Consider the following 6,000-nt stretch of genomic DNA (forward strand, 5'->3'; position numbering starts at 1 on the left):
GGTGGGAACTCCGCCGCTAACGGCGGCGGAGTTTTCATGAATGCGTGGCGTGTGAGACGGTGCAGACGTGCAGTAGTCGGAACACCTCTCCCACGGTTGGTCAGCAGAGTGTTTATTGCTACACATCAGCCTGTGCTTAGTTCGTATGGGCATCGGCATGTCCGGGTCGGCGAGATGAATAAAATAACACTTTTGTGGCGGCATTCTCTGCATTCGATCTGCCCCGTTATATGAGTTTATGAATGAGTATAGTGCACGACCACATACGAAGCGACGAACAGAAGAAATCGAAAATAAGCCACAACTAAACGCAACACCCGCCGAAACAACGGAAACTATGGTAACCATGGATGAAGGAAACAAAAGGAGCGGCTCTTCGCTCCAGATAGCGGAGCCACCCTCTAGCGGTCGCTCGAGTCAAAATCGCCATTGCTTCATGTCCACCACGTGATCCCCTCTAAAGTTTAGGTTTTGCGAGGCTTTGTTTCTCGCGCTGCTCTTCTTATGATTTTGCTTTTTGAAAGTAATTTATTGTGAAAATGTGAGCACTATCGTAGAAACGACGTATGGTAATGTGCTCCTGTCCCGGCTGCGGCTCTCGCTGAACTGAAAGCAGCTCTGTCACGGGAACGCGTTTTGTTCGTAAGTACACGGTAAGTTGTTTTAGTCGCCCGTGTGTGTTCGAGCAGTGATGGAACTGCTGCGCCATTTGCGCCAAAGTGCGCCATTTGGGATTGCCTGCGCAACCCCGCGCCGAAAAAGCAATTTTCCCTAATTCTGTGCCACAGCTGCGCCGAACAAATATGCCCCGGTTCGAACGCATGAACACGAAACAAAAACCGCGAGCGATGCTCCCGCGCCCTCTCTATTCTCGTCATGCATCTGAACAACGAAGCCAAGTCGACGCCAAGTCACAGGCCCCAAGAAAAAACGCAACAATAAGTGAGAAGTATACTCGCTCCGAATACTGTGTCGTCGATCCTTGTACAAAGGAATGTACAGGACTACCGATATTCCCCCAGTAGCTCACTATACAGGGTGTTCAAAATTAAGCTTTCACTATCACTTTATAAATAGGCGAACAAAAGAAAACTGGTGCTACTTTTTCTGTTCCTTGAGTAAGAAACAGGTGCTACATAATTAGCAGCACCTGTTTCTTACACAAGTAGCGTAAAGTTATCATCCGGTTTCCTGTCATCGCTGTGTTTGCGTAGCGCTCGTGAAACTTCGCTGTTTGTTCGTTCCTCTTTTTCCCGTTCTCCGCAGTGTGTCGCCACCCCTAACGTGGAATCGTGCAATATGTTTTCTATGTTAACTTAATACAAGAATCGTACGTTGTTGTACTTCAAAGAGAAGTTGTCAACAATAAAGCGCACTGTTAATGCATCAAGTGTGTGCGTACTGGACGAAATGTGGTGGTGGTGCAAATTTACCGAGCATTGGACACGTCACGTGCCTGCGATAGAATATTGGCTCGTTTGCATGGGAGTTGTTTTTAAACAACTGCGTTTTAACTAATTGTGGATAGGCATAACTGACGACGCTGATTCCGGAGTTGCCGGCGCCTGTACTATGGATCACTCCAGGCTTTCCGCTACTGCGTAACATCGCGCGTGCTCGCAGGGTGTAGGCGCGTAAGGACAGCGCGAGCAATTGAGCATTCACGACTTGAACCGTACATGCCGATACTTGTTCCCAGATGTCTGAACCCCAATATTCACTAGAAAGTGGAGAGTATGTATTGCAAACACGATGTATTGCGCGGGACGCAGTGGAATACATACGGCGGAGGTGCGCCATTCTGTGAAATTCTGCGCCAAATGCGGTTTTTTTGTGCGCCAGAGCCAGCGCCCGCGGGCTTGGAGGCAGTTCCATCACTGTTCGAGTCATTTTGAATTGTTCATTTGGGACTTTAAGCTGTGCCGCAGATTCATTTCATATATTCTGTTGTTGTACAAATCTGATTAATGGTATTTTGAGAACGGCATTCTTTACCCCTTAATCAAGGAACGTACATACGTTGGAAGTAACCGTTGCCACACGTGATGTTTCCGGTCCCGCGTACTCCTTTTGCGTTCTGCACACTGTCACTGCGCTTCTACTAGAACTGTAAACATTTGAACACACACAAATAAAGTGCAAGCACGCGTTCAACGTAATTCTACCATATGAACTGTGGCACAACTACAGCTCGCGGCGTCTGCTCTGCTGGCGCCATGCTGTCTGGAGGGTCACGTGAGTGGTCACGTGGTATACAGGAGCATCCCAGAATGCAATGCGAAGCCGGCTACGCTCGTCCAGATAGAAAACTGTCGGAGGGGCCGCCCCTTGTGTTTCCTTCCTCCATGATGGTAACCCCTTCTAGCCCGCCATAATGAAACAGTTGTTGAAAGTGATGATGACAATGACAGGAACAGGGTAGCGATGATGACAGTTTCGGAAGCGGCTAGCGAGGCAGTGTTCGTATTATTTCATTTATTTAACTATATCACGTAAAACGTACAAGCAGGGACAATGCCTAACAACAGCCATATCAGTGCTTGACCAAAGCATAGAACACCATGTGAATGTGGTATCTGGGTAGATCACATCGGATGTACGTTAGCTACACGTTCAACGAATCCAACTTTCTTATTTTGTTTGTGTTTCTTTGAGAAGTATTGGGACACAATGATACGTTTTATTTATAATTTGGTAATATAATAAAATTGTAGCGTGCGTAGCGCTGCAGTCGCGACTTCTGTTTTAGGTAATGGCGGCGCGGACAGTATGAATGTGCATACGGGCTGTATACGGGCTGTGACGTGTGGCAATGTACATTCTTGTCAAGTGGCCAGGGATCTGTCAGTTTGACGTTTACGAAGTCAGCAAAATTGTCGATGTGGACGAAGGATTGAAACTTCTGAGTGACGACAATGACGTCGATGAAGCCGGAAACAAAAGGATTTTGGTTAAGTGGGGCGATGAAGCATCACCCTCGGAGGCAATTTTCCTCGATATCGGTAGGTGATTTGGACATTTGTTTATGGTACGAATTATGCCCTGTGCACACTCACAGTAGAGTACAGTGCCTGTAGCTTGCTTCAGTAGTGTACAGAACCGCTTAGAATTTCCTAGTACTTTTGACAGTGCCCTTCAAAACCACGTGATAGCTGCACTCAAGTTGGCCATGTGTTAACTGTTTCGCTATTGCTTTCGAAGCAGTAATCTTAATTTTGAATTTTGCTGTATGACCCTGTGGGAGAGGAGTACTTTAATAAAAATCATATTATGGCTAATAGCACAAGGGTTGCAATTCACATGTAAGCAATGATTGCAAGTAACAGTGTGAATCCACTGGTCTGTTCGTGTAACGTTCTAGCTTCCAGCAAAGCTGGTATTTGTCGTTCTTTTCGAGTAAAATATCAGCGTACGTTATTCGTGAATAACAGCATTGCAAAATACTTGTATCGTTACAGGCCCTGCCGTTACCATGGAAAAGAGCTTTGTGAGGGCAATGAAGCTTCTCGATGGGCTGTACGAAAATAATGTGAGCCCGATCAATCTTTCAAAAATTTCCTTGTGTGTGTGTCGCCTGCGTCGATCCCGTCGTATGAATGTGTGTATGAGTGAGCAAAAATGGAAGAGTGAAAGGAGGATAAGTGAGAGAGTGTGGCTGGTTTGTACCTTCAGATGACGCACCCTGGAAGTGGCTGAGAAGGCGTGTTAGCTTAGCTCAATTGGTAGAGCCCTGGACCGGCAATCCAGAAGATGTGGGTTCGACTCCTACAGCTGGTTAACCTTTTCAGTGACTTTCATCTTTCATCGTTAATTTCTTAGGCAAATTGAGGCTTTGTATGTATTTGTCCCTTCTATGTTGTTCCAGCCTCAGAACATCAGTTCACTCATGTTCAACAGTTGCCGCCTGCGTCGATCCCGTCGTATGAATGTGTGTATGAGTGAGCAAAAATGTAAGAGTGAAAGGAGGATGAGTGAGAGAGTGTGGCTGACTTTCATCTTTCACTGGTTTCATCTGTTCACATGTTGTTTCATTGTCCTCATCTCTGCACCTGTTCTTTTTGTTTGGTAGAATGGTCCATGTTCATCATGTGAAGGACACAAAAGGCAAACTGAGGAACGAAAAAACGAGGTTTATCATCTCAAAAAGAAAGTAGCCAAGGCAAAACGAAAGTGTGGTATGTGTCATGAAAGAAACTCGATTATCTTAGGGATGTTCCTAAGAGTATGTCCTTATGATTAAAGTGCTAAAAAGACGAACACAGACCACACAACATAGAGCACTAACTTTCAACAATTCAATAGACTGTGAAATACATATTTATCACTGCAGCATGAACTTCCTTTCCCTCCCCGAAAGTATAATACTCTCTGTACTAACACATGTGTCACCACATCAACAGGGCTCCCCAAATCTCTCTTTCTCTCCATTTGCTTTTTGTAACGCCCCTTTCCTATCGTTCTGCGCGCTGTACATTCTATCGCATCCTCAATCTCTGGAACGCAACAACGGATTCCCTTGTCTGTTTTTGTTGTTGCGGTGCTCCCTTAGATGTGGGATTTAGGGTGCTTTAGGGGATGCTTTATTAAGAGTAAGTCATTTGCAGCACAGATATGCAAGCATGGTGCAACAAATGAGCCATGTTGTAGAGGCAGCAACTCAACAGCCTGCTAGTGTTGTTGTTAGCTCCTCAAAGGTATGCAATTCCATAGCACTCATGATACATGTTCTTGCTTTTGTCTCACCAACAGGCAACTTTTGCTGCATGTCCACATGGCAGTTTGAGTTCGTTTTTCGTGGAACTTTATCACATAAGGTGTACATTCAACTTTCCCGTGAAGGTCGATATAGGCCTTGGCGCCCTGGTCGACGAGGTAATACTTCACCGTATTGAAGCTACGGCGGCGAACTGTCCAAAACGGTACGTATGCATCCTATCGCTCAAGTTCTTCCCACTGGTTTATAGTGCCATAAAGTTGCTCATGGCAATTTCTTTGTCAGGTATGCCCAGGTGTCATATGCCAGGTGTCATATGTCAGGTGCGCTGATGCGAGCTGTATTCAGTCATGAAGAACTGTGCAGCGGGACACTGTCAGGAAGTGGCTGTAATGCGAAGAAAGAGCTCGCACGCAGGCCTGCGTTAGACCAACCACGCGTCTCTCCTGTCCTTGCTGTGTTACGTACCTTTTTGCATGTCAAACTTTCTTCTCACCCTTGAAGTGCGATATTTGTAGATTGGTACAGATGTATTTTGCAGTGATTGTTTTGTACCAATGGTGGCTCACACTTTATGTTAAGCAACTAAGACATAACTAAAAGCTACTGGAATTCTGCATTGTCCACAACTTTCCTGAGCTGCCAGGGATAGCTACAATACGTCACAGATAGAGCAGTCATTGCAAGGCCAGTGTGAATAGTGATTTTAAAACACAGCAATTATATGATGCATTTCAATAGATAGCCGAACTGATTATGACGTAACTCCGGCAAGGACAAGGTACATAGTCACATAACCACATCGATTATGAAGCCAATCTCTTAGAGTTAACGTACATACCATTGCTTGGCGCTCTATAGCCTTGGCAGCTTTTGCGCCAATAAAACCTAATTATCTATCTATCTTAGAGTTAAAAAATGCACCATTTAAGGGGATACAGACATTGTAATCTAGTTGGCTGTGTACGTTAATCATTGTCTTGTAAGATTTCTTTCTCAGATAGTGTTGCCGTCTTTTTCGTGTAATTTCATTGCCTTGTTTGTTTGTTTTGTTTTTTTCGTCTTCACCTTTGACATATTGCCTTCGCGTATGTACTTATCTTTCGCACTATCTCTGTATTCCAGGCTACGTGAGCAAGAAGTTCAGCTGGTCAAGGGAAGCCTAGCAACCATGTTAACAAAGCTGAATAGGTAACGCTAACGTATCTATATCAAGAATAAATATTTTAGTGTCACTATAGGCTGTGAGTTGCTTCCCTTGCTGTGCGTGTCAGCCGCGTACAACG

Source organism: Ornithodoros turicata, chromosome 3 (genome assembly GCF_037126465.1).
Source record: "Ornithodoros turicata isolate Travis chromosome 3, ASM3712646v1, whole genome shotgun sequence".
NCBI classification, from domain to species: Eukaryota; Metazoa; Arthropoda; class Arachnida; order Ixodida; family Argasidae; genus Ornithodoros; species Ornithodoros turicata.